The sequence below is a fragment of the Lemur catta genome, chromosome 22, assembly GCF_020740605.2.
Source record: "Lemur catta isolate mLemCat1 chromosome 22, mLemCat1.pri, whole genome shotgun sequence".
Lineage (NCBI taxonomy): Eukaryota > Metazoa > Chordata > Mammalia > Primates > Lemuridae > Lemur > Lemur catta.
In genome coordinates, this window is record NC_059149.1 from 22,028,884 (window position 1) to 22,045,065 (window position 16,182).

The 16,182-nt window shown below is 36.7% G+C and overlaps 1 protein-coding gene across 3 annotated transcripts in view; it reads left to right on the top strand.

Moving 5' to 3' along the window:
- Positions 1–16,182, top strand: part of XPO7 (exportin 7) — a 75,115-nt gene that overhangs the window by 791 nt on the left and 58,142 nt on the right. The gene's annotated exons all lie outside the window — the stretch shown is intronic.

Genomic DNA, 16,182 nt, shown 5'->3' on the forward strand with positions numbered 1-16,182 from the left:
CCACACCTCCTGCGAAACACGGGGTGGAGGGGGGTGTGTCTGAAATGAGAGACGCGGGGTTGGGTGCAGACGTTGCTCGGGAGGGTCTCGATCCAGCTCGAGGGCTGCCCCGGGCGTGTTTTGGGGGCCAGGCCACTTTTCCTCAAAGACACGGCACAGGCCCTACAAGGGGGACAGCACATACCAAACCCCTTCGTAGCTGGAGGAGTGCAGGGTTATTTCTTGCAAACTAAAGTTTTTCCTCTGTGTGCCTTAGATCTGATATTTTTATGGCAGTTACTGACACAAATCAGTTGTCGGGGACCTTCAGATTTTCTTAGGTAACAATCGCACAGGTTATGTGTTGTGGGAAGTAAAGATTAGAGAGCAAGATGGGTCGCCTTTATTTTGCATACTATGTAGCATCATTCCTCAAGTAAAAAGAATGATCTCATTCCTAATATGTCTACAAGAAGCCGGAGTGGTGTGACTTCTACCCCTTTCTTTGGGAGAGAAGGGATTAAGTAAAAGAGTCGATTTTTCAGGCCAGGCATCAGTAAGGTAGATCTTTGGAGTGTGCAGGACAAGTTATCAGAACAGAATTATAGCAAGCAAGAAACGTAACCACAGATGGAAAACCACAAGATTTGTGTTTTAAAGCCAGTGTCAGCCTAATTCAGAAGTAGCAGTACTTGATACAAGGTGATAATAGTGTAGCACCTTGACTTTTATAATAGCCATTTGTAAGTGTGAAAGATTTTATGTGATTTTTTAAAATTCTTGTATCTTAAAAGGGTAAGTAGGCAGGAATTACTCCTGTCACCTAAAGGAACAGAGCCAAAGCACAAGTCTGATAATGAGATTTGCTTAACGTAAGGCCAGGTGGACCAAAGTCTTCGGAGTTTGGGCCTAGTGCTTTTATTTACCGAGGAAAAAGTGTCCATGAACATTCCAGAACATGCTTTGAATAGATAGCTTTTCTGAACGATGCTTTGGAATGCAGAAGAAGTCAGTACTTTTATGAATCTGTGTTGTTCTATTTCCTGTAAAGAAATATCTCTTAATGTGATCTCTCCCACAGTTTTGAAGCAAAAAGGTTGTCATTCCTAACTATTTGAAAGTCAAGATGCATCAAAGCAATCTTCATAGCATTTTTGTGCTCAAAAGAAGATGTAATTTTTAGTAAGGAGATGTTTTCCTCCTACCCACCCAAAAATAAATCTACCAAAGTAAGAATTTATTAACTTTTTAAAACAAAGGCAAGCATGTTGGATGATGTATTATTTTTACCTTTTATTTACTTTTAAGAGCTGTAATGTTACTTTAAATTAGTGCTTAGTGGTCTTTATATCAACAGGATAAGTGCGTGAATTTTTTCTCTTTAGAGATTGGAGCATATTGCTTTTCTTTGTTAGACCGCTAAGTTTTAGTACTATTGGATACTCACAGACTTTAAGGTGGTACTTTATTGTGACAGTAAATCTTCCTATGAAAAAAAAATACACCTACCCCCAGGTAAAGTGAGTAAATAAATAAATGACAGGATTCATTAAAGACCAGTCTGAAGTGCGTTGAAGGGGAAATATTTTTCTCATAACATTCTTCAAATATGAAGTTTATAAAGCAGTATATTACACTTTCAAGACAGTGATGATTTGAGAGTTGCATATGTGCAACTAAATAGTTGAGTCATTATATCTAGTGCTTTTCTGAACCACCAGGGTGAGCAGTTTTTTCATAATTGAGGCTAAGCAAGTGTCATATGATTCTCAGGTTCTCTCCGGCTGAAGTCTTACACATCTCTCTTCTAAGGATATGTGTTTTATGGAGGATCCTAAGTGCCATAAAACTTTAGGAATGGAAAAATTATAATAGTTTGGTTTGTCTTTTAGCTCTGTTGATGCCTTAACTGTCTTTACAAGAGGAGCCGTAAGCTACTCCTTGATGTGATAGGTTTCTTACTCTTCCTCTTAGATGACCTTATCTAACTCCCACCCCGGTGGTTAGAAAGCATTGCCTGGGTGGGGGAAATCAAACTTATTTGTATTTAATGATCTGCAGTTGCCCTTCCTTCCCTATATTTTAAATATGTAAAGTTAAAGGAAAATAGTGAGGAGTCAGTGTCATCCTTTGCTGGCTAGTAATGGCAAAAGATCTGAGGACAAACACTAAGCAAACAGTGGTAATGAAAAAGATTAAGAATCTGATGTTAGCTGGTGTTAAGGAGCTTGAGAGGAAAAGGAAAGAATATAAAATAATTAATATATATTGAATATGCTATTTAACATATAGGTATATAGAATATACAATAACATAAAGAATAATTCTGGGGTTTTGTTGGATTTGTTATGTGCTTATGCTGGGTCTTACCCCAAATCTTAACTGCATTACGACTATGTACTAACAGAGTACTATTTTCAAAGTAGTCATAGTTTGTTTTAAATTCCAGGCACAGTAATTAAATATTGACTGCCAATGTAACTCTAAGGAGTTGTGAAGAATCATTACAACTGGCAGGTTGAAATTTAACAGGGTGCAAAATTTAGCCTGATTATAGCAAAAATGATAGTTGTCTTTTCAGTTTTTAAAAATATGCAAGGAAATGATAGGGGCTATGGGTAATCTGTTTTGAGAAGGGAGTTCTATGCAACTTTTGAGAATTTTAAATGGAAATAAACAGTAACTTGTAACTTTTTTCTAGTTAAACTAGTACCAGAATCCTTAATGTGTGCAAGGCCCTTGCTGTGCTGGGCACTGCAGAGGATGCAGAATGAGAAAGACACTGGAGCCAGACTGCTGAAGTGTCAAATTCTGGTGCTGTCTTTGGGCAGAGCTTCAGAAGCACAAACATAGATACAAGAGTGAATATGTTGATTTCAAAACATTTGTGTTGGATAATACTGGAATAGCTATATCCTCTCACCTACCCCTCTTTTGTGAATTGGTACAAATAATATGTCCGTATTTTAAGAGAATATATTTACTCGTTAACTCTGACTTCAGTACATTTCCTCTCTGAGGGAAGCCTTGATGTATACATATGCAAGTGGTATCATTCAAAACCCAGTAAAACACAAAATACAGTACTGTGATGGAATAATCTCTAATTTAGATGGGAATAGTAGAAAGCATCATCAAGAAGATCGCTGTTCTGTATCTTACAGAGAAGTTAGCTTTCATTTGACCCAGAAATTGATGTTCATAATCACCAGCTGTATTTTCTTTTTTCTTAGTTGGCTTTTGAAAGAAATATTGTACCATGGCCTTTGGGGAGGGAAAGTTGCCAATTTAGACCAATAAGCTTATCTCTCTTTGTAGGTACAACTGTTGAGGCTACTTTGCTCATTTCAATATGTGTCGGGAAGATAGTGTTTTGAATTGCATCTTTTTTTCCAAACACCAAACATTTGTTATCTCACAGATTTTCTCAGGGTCAGAAATCTGGGAGTGCCTGAACTAGATGGTTCTGGTTCAGGGTCTCTTATTCAAAGTCAGGCTGTCACCAGGGGCTGCAGTCAGTCTCAACATTTGACTGAGGATGGAGAATCTTCTTTCAAGTTTTTTTGTGTGGTCCTCGGCAGGCCCTCTGTTGCTTGCAGGCCGGTGGACTGAGGGCCTCAGTTCCTTACTGGCTGTTTGTTGTCCAGAGGCTTCAGTTCTTATCACGTGGCCCTTTCCTAGTGCATCATTCTTAAGGACTTCTTTACATTCTATAATTATGTCTGCTCTGTATAAGTGATCTATCTTTATTTTATTTCACAAACTTTTTCTTTAAGGCACAGTGACTCATGCCTATAATCCCAGCTCTTTGGGAGGCCAGGAGTTCAATGCCAGCCTGGGCAATATAGTGAGACCCCATTTCTACAAAAAAAATAAATGTAAAAATTAACCAGGCATGGTGGCACACACTACTCAGAAGGCTGAAGTGGGAGGATCACTTAAGCCCAGGAGTTTGAGGCTACAGTGAGCCACGCCACCCACTCCAGCCTGGGTGACAGCAGGACCCTGTCTTTGCAAAACTAAACAAAATGTTCTTATTGAAATATTATATACCTGTAGACAGGTGCAAAAATCATAAGTGTTTAGCTTGATGAATTGTCACAAAATGAACACTCCTCTTTAGCTAGCCCCCAAGTCAAATCAATATTATCAGTACCCCAAAAGTCCCTCTGGTGCCCTGTCAACAGCTACTTATGCCTCCCTGCTCCCCAGTAACTACTGTCCTGTCATTTTATTTTTAATTATGCTTTTAGAACTCAAGCTGAGTAACTTGAGAGTTTTAACTTCAAAGCTGGGGGGAGTAGTATAGAGCAGTGATTATACAGCTGGGGGGAGGGATATGTATTTATTTATTTATTGTAGAATGTGATGGAAGCTATGTTACTGCTCTTCAGCTGCAGTGGGGAGAGTGTATGTGCCTACACAAAATTTGGCAACAATTTGAAGACTTTCATAAACTTTAAAACTAGAGTTTGAAGATATGTTCCTTATTAGATGAATATAGTCACAACACTTTATTGAGAAACTGATTTGCAAGTGTTTCTCTTTTGACCTATTTGGAAAGCTAGTTCGGGGCCACAGCATGTGTTTCTGGAGAGTTACATGCAAACTGCATTTTTAAATACTGAGTTAAATTCTTGAGGATGATTAATAGCGACCAGCAAGCATGTACTAAGGTCCTAAGTTTGTTACTATGCAGACACATGGAAGGAAGTACGAGATGTAGTATCCGACTTTCAAGGGCCTTATGTTGAATTGGGGAGAACATAAGAAGCCTGGGTTACTGAGTTGTGAATTTGTAATGAGACTGATTTTGTCAACATGTTCCTGACTGGGGGGCACAGTTACTACCCCATTACCTTTTTCCCCTACTCCAGTGCATTTGAGGAATATATTCACTCGTATTTATAGTGACTTGGGAGCAGGGAATTCTCAATGGAATGAGGTTGGTACCAGGGAATATATCAAAATCTTGGGGGAGAAAGGGGAATTGTAAAAAACTAGGTCCTAAATATTTCTGATGTTTGCATCCACAACTCCTCACCCCTTCACACGTGTGTGCACATACACACACACACAAGGACACGCACATACTCCCACTGCCATAAAATGAAAAGGATGTGTTTGAGAGAAGGCAGGAAACTTCATGCTAGCATTAATTGGACTTTTAGCTGCTTGCCACTCTACATGATCTTATTTAGTCCTCAAGCAACTTTATAAAATGGGTATTACAGAGATAATAGTGATGGAATTTTTCATGAAATGAGTTGTTTAAAAGACCTGGTAACCCCGGAAGACTGGAGAACTAATTGTTGGAAGATTTAGATGATGTTTCTGGTGGTGGTTATAATAAAACTTACTAGAGTGAAACCTTCGTTGGGCATGGGGAAAAGAGGATACCAACATTTATTGAGCATCTACCAGGCACCATGTTAAGCCTGTTATATGTATTATGCCATTTAATTGGGAAACTCATTTGGTCTCTAGCCTGGGTTAGATGATCTGCGAAGTCCCTTTTACTTTCAGCATTCTGGACGGGATTTTCAATTGTCATCCTTACCAGTCTCTCCCAAATGTACCACCGTGTTCTCAGTTCGTATGTACATACTTACAAAATTTCTAAGTAGATTCATGCTCATACTAATATTTCCATTTTACTTGTCTTAGATATATCTTCCTATACTCCACCCCTGTAATTTCTAAAAACTCCCAGAGTTGTTTTCTTTAGGATCTAGTAATCTGTAGCACTTCTCACAAATTGAGCTCTGTTATCCTCCAGACAGTAAGTAAAGAGGGACCAGGTGGTGGATTACTCCTATAATCCCAGCTCTTTGGGAAGCTGAGGCAGGAGGATCGCTTGAGGCCAGGAGTTTAAGACCAGCCTGGGCAATATAGCGAGACCCCATCTCTACCAAAAAACAAACAAGTAAAGAGTTCTCTTAGTTGGACAATAAGCCATGAACATTTCTTATGGGGCAAGAAATTGACATTTTTAGTCGGAAATTGATGCTGGTAGACTGAGAAATGATTCTCACCTCAAAGTCCTTGGTTTAAAACTCTTTTAGAAAAATAGTAGATGAGAAACAATCAAATTGTTTGCCTATGAAAACAGTTTTCTTCTGAAAAACAAGTTTCCCCTGAAAACAGATTATTAAAATATCCTTTGTACTACTTCAGGAAGTTATATTCTTATAGCTGTGTTGGCCTTTTGACTTGTAAGTATATGAACTTGCGCTGGACACAAATGCTGCCACATTTGTACTTTGTATGATAAGAAATTATGGTATTTGAACTGTGCAGTCTGAGAAAGAATTGAGAATTATACTGGACATTTGCCCTAAAATTTGAGTCAATTGTATGGTTAAAAGGGGTATATTTAAGGCTAGAAAAGGGAAAGGATGGCTTTTCTTAGGATTTTTTCCAATTCTATTTAGAATTGTTTGCAAGCATGTGTCATGAGTTTGGCAAAAATAATTTCAAGCTTGGTTTTTTAACCTCATTCACCTCCACTGAATCCTGATTTGTGTTGCTTTATTCCTCTCTTCCAAAAAGACATTGTGTAATAAGTCAGTCATGAAATTTAATTTGGCTCTAGGAACCTGTAACATATAGTTTGCTCTGAAAAGAATCTGGGGAAGCCAGGTGGGTATTTCACAATTTTACATATTTTGTACTCAGTTGAAAACAATGCATCCCATACACACATACACACACACACACACCACATATATATTTTGTTTTTAATTTGTATGTAATATATAATATATATTAAATATATATTGCCTAATATATAGCCACAACATATTTAGAATGTAATGTTTTGTGTTAGTAAGTGACATTTTTATGTTCAGCTTGTCCTTGACCCATCAAAGGAATCCCTATAAGGTCTTGTCAAAAACAAGTCAGACATACCTAAGAATTTCAAAGATTAGATAAATCTTATTGGAAAACGAGACCTTGTTTTCCTTACTCTTAATATTTTGAGCTGATAATGTTCCAGTATTGAGTAACTTTCTTCAAACCTTAATAAAGCCAATATTAAATTATTTTTAGACAAATTGAACCCAAGCAACAGTGCACATTTAAAATACAGACAAACCAAATGCAGAGACACTCTGCTGTAGTCCCAGCTACTTGGGAGGCTGAGGCAGGAGAATTGCTTGGGCCGAATTTAAGTACAGCCTGGACAACATGGCAAGATCCCATCTCTAAAAAAAATTAAAAAATAAAATAAGGACATAATTTCAAAGGTATTACAAGTGAAAATTTGTTCTCATGTAAAGGATAATTTACTAATTCTTGGAATTCTACATTTTAGTCTAACTTAAAAGCCAGATTACAAATAAGGAGATCATAATGTTGTGAACAGGCAAGTTTTCAATTCACAGAATTCCTAAAACCTGTTCATCCAAACTCTTTACTTTGGATTATGATTAACGTTCCCTGGAGGTTCCCAGGAGCACATTTCCCATCAACAGTAGTAGCGTGAGACTTTAAAACTGATTTGTTATCTATCCCTCCCTTACCCATCACCTCAAATGTAAATAGCACTCGTAAAAGTGGAATTTTGAATTGATAAAGATTGCTATTGGGTAAATCTGATGCCAGTGGAATCAAATCTTTTTTAAGTAAATTTTATGTGATAATAAATCACATCCATTTAAAGTGTACAAACTGACAAATATATACACCTACAACTCCTTCACCGGGACCAGAATACAGAACATTTCTTCCTAACTCTTTGCAGTCTCTCTCTCCCTCAACCCTCAGCCCCAGGCAACCCTGATCTGCTTTCTGTCCTGATAAATTAGTTTGCATTTTCTGGAATTTGATATATTGGACTTAACTGTGTACTCTTGTTGTCTGATTTCTTCTATTCAGCACAGTGATTTCGAGATTCCTTCAAGTTGTTGCATAGTATCTATCAGTAGTTGGTTACTTTTTATTTCAGAGAAGTATTCCATTATGTGAATATATCACATTTGATGTATCCATTCACCCCTTGGGAGGTATTTGGGTTGTTCCCAGTTTTTAGTCATTGTGAATAAAGGGGCTGTGAATATTCATATGTAAGTCTTTATGGATGTATGTTTTCATTTCCTTTAAATACCTAGGAATAGAATGGCTGAGTCCTATGGTGTATGTGTTAATTTTTTAAAGAAACTGTCAGTCTTCCAAAGTCATTGGACCATTTTATTGTCCCACCAGCAGTATTCCAGTTGCTCCACATCTTTACCAACATTTGGTATGGTCATTCTTTTGCCATTCTAGTGGGTTCTTGTGTTTTTACTCGCGTTTCATTCATGATTAACGATGGTTACCATCTTTTCACATGCTTACTGACCTTTCGTGTATCTCAGGTTTGCAAACCAGGCTGGTGGTTTGGGTGGCCTCACAGCCTTTTTTTGTATGGGCTGCAAACTGAGAATAGTTTTTATATTTTAACTGGTTGAAAAAAATCTAAAAGAATAATTTTCTGTGACACATGATAATTACATAAAATTCTGATTTCACTGTTTATAAATATTTGTTGGAACACAACCACATACGTTCACTTATGTATCCCCTATGGCTGCTTTTGTACTACAGGGGCAGAGTTAGATAGTTTTGAGAGACTTTTCGGTCTAATGACCCTCAGAATGTAATATTTTCTTTCTGAACCTTCACAGGAAAAGTTTGCAGGCTCCTGGTATATCTTTGTTGTTGACGTGTCCTTTACATCTATTGCCTGACTTTTTGGGGGAGAGGTGCTACCCCAGTGTGCTTCTAACCCAAGCCCGGTTTGAACGGAGCCACATCAAACTCCAAAATTACTTTACATTTTGCTGGCTGTGGCATTCTGGGATCTCTACTGCACTGTCCAAAATGGTAACCACTGGCCACATGTTGCTGTTTAATTTTAATTTAGTTTAATTTAAAAATAAGTTCTACAGTCCTTCAAGTAAAGATGTCTGGGGGAAAAAATTAAGTTCTTCAGTCACACTAACCACATTACGAATGCTCAGTAGCTACATGTGGGTAGTGGCTACCATATTTATTGCACAATGTAGAAATAAAATATTTCCATTATCATGGAAATTTCTATTGGACAGTCCTACTCTAGGATAAGAAGCACTTGTCACTAAACCAAAGGGATTAGAAGCAAAAGTGGAGCATAGCTTATAGAATTGCTTTCCTGGATGTCAATGAAAATAAGCCAGAGCCTCATCCTCCCAGGCGTGTGTGAATGCAAATGAATATACTAAATAATTTATTTAAGATTACTTCTGTTCACACTTTTAACCTATGATATGTTCTGTTCTCCTGGCCACCTGATGAGAGGAAACAGTTAACTCATAAAAGAAATTCAGAATTTTACTGATAGGAAGTAGTGTTTTAAGGAGAGAAATAGTTGTAATGTATTCTTTCCCAAAGCACTTTGCAAAACCAAAGCTTCTAAAATTCCTGTGTATTTGTAACCATTTTACAGATAAGATGGAGAATATTTAGGAAGATATTAAGCCATGAAATAAATCATTTATTTGTGGTGCTAAGTACTGATATACTAACAATCCTGGTTCCTTTCAGCTTCTAATTTTAAAATATTATTTACCCTAAAGTTTTCGTAATGATAGCATTAGCTTTGAAAATAATCCGGAAATATTCTGAGTTAAACTGGCTAAAGATAGCCTATTTGACGATTGAATTTAAAGGATTTCCTTGCTGAAAACCGTTTTCTGTGGTTCTACTCTGAGGGATGGTCATACTGATTCTAAACAGTGAAGTGGAGGTCAATAAACATTATTAACATAGTCATTATCTTCTTTGGCAAAAACAGTAATTATTATGGATTATTTTGTTCGTAACATAGAGTTTTTTATAAGTTTTCAGTGATTGATTACTCATATCAGTATCTTCCTGATCTGTCCTAGAGATAAATGTTTTGCTGAGGTAGGAATCTAAATGCACCAACTAACACTGAGAAAGTGGAGGAAATGTATATAATGAATGGGTATTTTAGAAGTTTCCAGACAGATACATTTTAAAAAAACATCTGCCATTTCTGGTTTCAAGCAGTTTTTGTCACATTCTCTAATTGACCTGATGTCTCTCATACACACCCAAAATGTATTACCTATTTGCTATTTACCAGAATGGTATTATTTAGAATAGCATTATCCACCTGGTAAGTAAATACACATATCAGTAAACATTCCTTCATTCGACTGGTGTTTTTTGATCACATGCTGTGTGCCATGTTGTTAGGCAGTGGGAATATAAATGTGAATAAAGTACAGCATCTTTGCTCGAGGACCCTAATAGCTGGAAATGTATACCAATAAGGGTTATAGAGTGATACCAGTGATGTGCAATGTGTGTGCATAGAACATAATGAGACACAAGTGTCAGTCCTCCCTAGGAGAGCTAGGCTTCTAAAGTGGTGGATGATTAAGCCAGATCTAAAAAGACCTGGTATTCTCCAGGTTGATGAGAACACACTAGGCAAAAAGAGTACTATAAGCAAAGCTATACCTGTTCACAGAACATTCTGGGAAAATGCAAGCAAATATGGCTTCTGTATAGGAAATAGGAGCAATGAGAAATGAGATTGTATTGGTAGGAAGGGACCACAACACGAAGAGCCTGTTATATTTTATCATAATAAGGAATTTTTACTATAGGTGTGTAGTTAAAGGTTTTTAAGTAGAAGTGATGGGATAATTACTGTGGCAGTGGCATAGGAAATTGATGGGATGTGGACAAAGTAGGAGATGAAGCGTTAGTCTACGTTAGAAATAACTGGGGCTTGAACTAAGGTAATCGCCCCAAGGATAGAAAATGGGAAATTGATATTAAGGAGGTTACACTAGGCTAGCACTTGGTTGACAGTTGAATGTGTAAAGTAAGAGGGCAGGCTCCCACATTTCTGGGCAGCTAAGTGGAGAGTAAAGAGGATATTGAGAAAGGTAGGAAGGTCAGTCTTAAATATACAGTTTGAGGTACTTGTATACATTTGAGCAGAGATGTCCAGTAGGCAATTGTTTATCTGTTATCAAGTTGAATTAGAACTCACATTTTCATAGCGAAAACCCATTTCAGTCGCCTTCAGATGCTGTAAATATGTAAAATGTTAGCTGCTCATAGTATGTACCTATCTTATTAATTTATAGCAACTGTAAGACTTGAGTAAAACTCCAGTATTCTACTTTGTTTATGGGAACAACCTCACATTCTGTCACCAGTGGTGAGAATAAAATGCTTTTGACAATCAGCAATGAAATTGGCGTGCATTTAGTTTATTGACATGCATTTTTAATGCAAAAAAGAAGAGGTCATATTCTCAGGAGTTTGAATAAACCATACAGTGTTGACTGCTCAGGCCACCAAAACCTCTTAGCTATTTCTGCTAATTCTATTTCATTTGCCCTTGGTCTGTTTTGTCCCTCCATCCATTTAACTTTTGGAAAACCAGATTTGTTTTTCTTTATCTTCCATCAACTATTGCTTCAGGGATCTCCAGAAAAGACTTCTTTTTTTAAATCTTCTATTAGAAGATTCTTCTAAATCTTGTATTTCGCAGCTTGCCTAGTCCTCCTTAATTGCTGGCTTGATGAATTCCTAGAAAGCTTTTTCCATAGATCATACAGTAGTGTAAACTTGAAAAGCAAATTGATATTTTACAAAACTGTTAGGGGAAAATGATTTAGCATTCCAGAGCATGAGAAAACCAGCAACATGTGGACCATGTATGTCAAAACTTCTAAAGAAACGTTTACTTAGTCTTTTCTTTTACTTTTTTTTTTCAGAGGGTAAATACAGTCCTCTGGATTCTTTGCCTCTCCTAATCAAAGTTCAGGGTTCCAAGATTAAGTATTGTGATTGCTTTTATCTTTTTTCTCTTTAATGTTCTGTTTTGAATTTCGTATGCTTCTTTCTTGTTGAGTCTTCTAAAGGAGTACATACATACAGTGTTTGGGGTTTTCTCGTGGGAAAAGAGATAAGGAGAGCTGAGAAGCTTTCTTCTGAATTTTTATGCCAGTGAAAACTCTGTCTTCTTCCTTTATGCCTATATTTCTTATCTCCTCTTTCATTCTTCCTAACTTTTAAATGTTTATATCAGTAGTTAGACTGTAAGTCAATAGGGCAGAGGAGATGCTAAGTCTTAACACACTAGCAGCTAGTCTAATAACCATTAGGCTGTTCATAGTTTATACCTGTGATATACAGGTATAAAAAATACACAAAATGGGGATTTTCGAGGAAAGTTGACTAATGTATATTTAATATTCACATTGACCTCTGTTACAGAATTCAAGGTATGTTTCTATAGGGCATGAAAGTATTTATTGGCATGTGGCATGCTGTAGTACTTTACTACCAGGATTATAGGCATATGTCGCATTCTGAGGTTTTAGAAAATAATTGAAATTTCTTTCTCCTTTTGCTGGATTTTACAATGTTATTGTTCTTACTGTTATTTAATATTTTATGTGCTACAGTTTGAAAATTCCTCTAATTTGAAGCTTCAGGGCTATATATACCATTAGTTTCCGGATCATATATACAAGTTTGATTAACATTGGAATATGACCCTGGCCCTTGTTTTTAAACAGAGACAGGACTATTCTAATTATGTACAACAGTAGCTTCGTTCACGTATTGTATTATATTTTATTTATGTGGGTGTTTTAAGAAAGCATTTTTAAGCCAGTTAACATTTCTCTACCAAATCTACTGTTTTTGTTTACCCATAGCTGATTATTTGGAATGTTTCATTTGTGAATGCTATAATTTTACTGTATGTCTGTGGTATTCAGAATAATACTGGTAGCAGGTTAATGAAATGGCATTAGAATAACATAATCTTTAAGCTAGAAAAAAATCTTATAGGGTGATTATACAATAAAAAGAGTTCATATGCCCTTTTTTAAGAGGGTAACTAACAGTATATTATTGTTTTTTTTATAGATAATGTATGGATTTTAACTTTTCTAACAATTAAAATTTTAATTTTGTTATATAGTTAGCATAAGGAAAGAAAAAGTACAAGTAAACATGCTTAAGGAAGGTTTGGACAAGAAAATAGGTTTGTTTTTTTTTTAATTGTATGTTTCACTTTTATGAGGCAAACACTGTGCTACATACTGGAGGTAAAGCAGAGAACAAAATAGGCATGGGCCTTGCTTTCATAGTGCTTTCAGATATTTAACAGATTATACCAATAAATATATATTTACAAATTGTAATGAGTGCTGTGAAGGAAAAGATGGTAATGAAATGTTGCATTTTTCGGAGTTTAATCTTTATTCAAATCTGCCTGTTCTTTTTTTCATAGTGCGTTTTTCTCTTAAGGTTTTGATTACCTCAGTGTTTCTACTTAGCTCTGTCATATTATCCAGTTTCTTGAAGTCTTAGGTTATGAGCTAAACCGGAATAGAGATTTATCCGTGGGAACCTTGTGTGGCCTGGATTGGAGGTGCCCTCATCCAGAGAGGTTTTGCATTTAATTTGCCCTAGCACAAATATGTTGTTGGCCCAATGGCAATATGTTAGTTTCTTGATCTGCAATTTCCTGAACCAGAGTGTGACACTAGTCCTCACTGACAAAATCTCAGGAAATTTTTTTTTTCCTTTGCTCAGAATTCAGATCAAGACAGGCAAGCTTTCTTATTATCTTTCTGTACTGGTGGGTAAATTTTAAAACTTTTAATATCATTCTTATATTTTTAGTCTGCCCTTTTATTGAGATATTTTCTTTTTTTGTATAAATCCAGAATCCCTAGGGTCTTGGTTCCAGCTTCTTAGCTCTTGCAGGCCCAGAGCATCTCACCCTTGCAAAGATGTCAAAAACACAAGCCCCTAGATTACCAAGACAAAAACCAACACTCCCCATCTGCATCAGGACATTCACAGGTTAGCTTTCCTGCCTGACTACTCTAGTTTTCAGTTCCCTAGTTGATTTCCCGTGCTCTTTAGTTAGTGCAGCCATGCATCTAAAAGGGTTTTTGTGTTATTTAAATAGCAGCTCTATATGTTTGTGGCAGGAAGGTTTGAAGATAACTAGTTTGCGACATTGCTGGAACCAAAAGTCTCAACCTAGTTTTCACAGTATTTTCAAATGCCTTATTTCTTTTGATTTTTATATCAAGGTGCAAGCTTCTTCCAGGTGAAGAAACTAATTGGAAATTAAACTAGTTTGGAACTTTATGCCCAAAGTCACACAAGTGAGAGTCAGGATTAAAACTCTAGTCTTGAGCTTCAAATTCAGGTATCTTTCCAATAGTCCCTCCTTTCCATTAAATACAGATAGTCTTAGCTCATATATTTGGTGTGTACATTTGTTTTCACTGACTAGCTTGGCCTTTTGCTTCCTTCTCGTAGAAAGATTTTAAGAGGAATTTGTTTTCTTTTTCTTTTTTTTTTTGAAGCAAGATCTAAATTTTAATCCATTTAATAGTGATGTGACCTTGGGTAAATAACTTTAACCTTCAGAGGTTGAATTATCTTGCATGTAAAATGGTATCTTATATGTAACTTGGTGTTGGGTCTTTCTGCTAATTAAATCCACAGCCCCTCTCATGCCACTGCAGAGTCCACATAAGGGGTATGTATGAGGCAAGATCTCTCTTTCTCACTCTCTTATTTCTGCAAGTCCCAGGGACTCAGTGTGCTTTCCTCATTTTTGGTAGTTGCCACTAACTATTCTGTCTCTCCTTGGGACTTGCTGCCTTTTTTTTTTTTTTTTTTTTTGCAACAGAGTCTCACTCTGTTGCCCTGAGTAAAGTACCGTGGCATCAGCCTAGCTCACAGCAACCTCAAACTCCTGGGCTCAAGTGATCCTCCTGCCTCAGCCTCCTGAATAGCTGGGACTACAGGCACGTGCCATGACCCCTAGCTAATGGCTTTCTTTTCTAAAACTTTTTTGTGGAGTGTTTCTCCCCAAAACAACTTTAGGACCGTTTTTCCCCCCAACAGTTTTACTTCTAATCACTGCTGGAAAGATTGACAGAGAATAACAATAACAACAGTATTTATTGAGCTCTCCTCACATACTGGGCATTTTGCTAAGTGCTTTGTTTATATCATCTAAACCTCTTGACAACACAATCAGGTATATACTGTTATTACTTTCATTTTATAGATGAGGAACCTGAGGCACTCAATTTTATCACAGCTAGTAAGTTAAGGAGTAGGAATTAGAACCAAAATCTTAACTATTCCAATGATACAATCCTGCTATGTACACTAAAGATCCAAAAGATACCAAATTCTTATAGTTGTGGTCCATGTCTTATGTTTCTTGACTCCCTTCTGTGATGGCAGCTACAGGCATCTCTGCCCTCTCATTTCATCCTCCTGGAAGTCAGCCTCCAGTCTCTTCCATCTATCTGCTAACCCTACCTCTGTTAGAATCACCTGGGACCCCACCTCAGCCTAGTATCAGAAGTTTGTGGCAATTTGATTTTTATTTTTAAGGTGAGCACCCCTGAGTAATTCTCATCAACAGCTATTTGGGATCACTGATAATTTTTCTTTTCCTCTGGGCTATCTTTATGTCCATAAGATACAGTCAACAGAGCAAGTTTTTCCCTTTTGTTTCACAGAAGCAATTTGAATCTCAGAGTCTGCAGTCTTGCACAACACCCAGGTCACTAGATTTTTGCCCTGTAAAGAATGTGTGATGCCTGTTTTCACCAATGTTAGTATAAGGATTAAATAATACATATTTTAAAGGTAGTCTCAAAGATTAATGTCCAAACGTTTATGGATCTTCAAATTTTGTGAGGCCACAAAAGCAGCATTTCCTCATTATTTCATGATTCCTTGGTCCATCATCTGATCCACACAAAAAAGGATGATTTGGTCTTAGCTGGGAAACTATATATTGTATCTTTCTCTTAGAAATTCATGGTGTGCATTAGCACACTGAAGACTCTTAGCAGTTCTTCTGTTTAAAAATGCTTTTACTTTAACTTGGCAGTTCTTAAACTGGAATTTCTTTTGTTCATGTAATCCTATTAATGGCCAGTGTAAAACACTCACTGCTCTGTAGGTGGAATTTTTCTGGGGTGTTTTTTTTTTTTTTTTGGTTGTTTTTAAATTTTTTTTCCCATTTGAAAAAGAGAGGGATACTGGCTACTTGCTATAGGGTGGTTTTGAGGATGAAATGAGAGTTGAGAGGTAAACATTGTTGAATGGTTAACTAAGCTACTCACTACATGT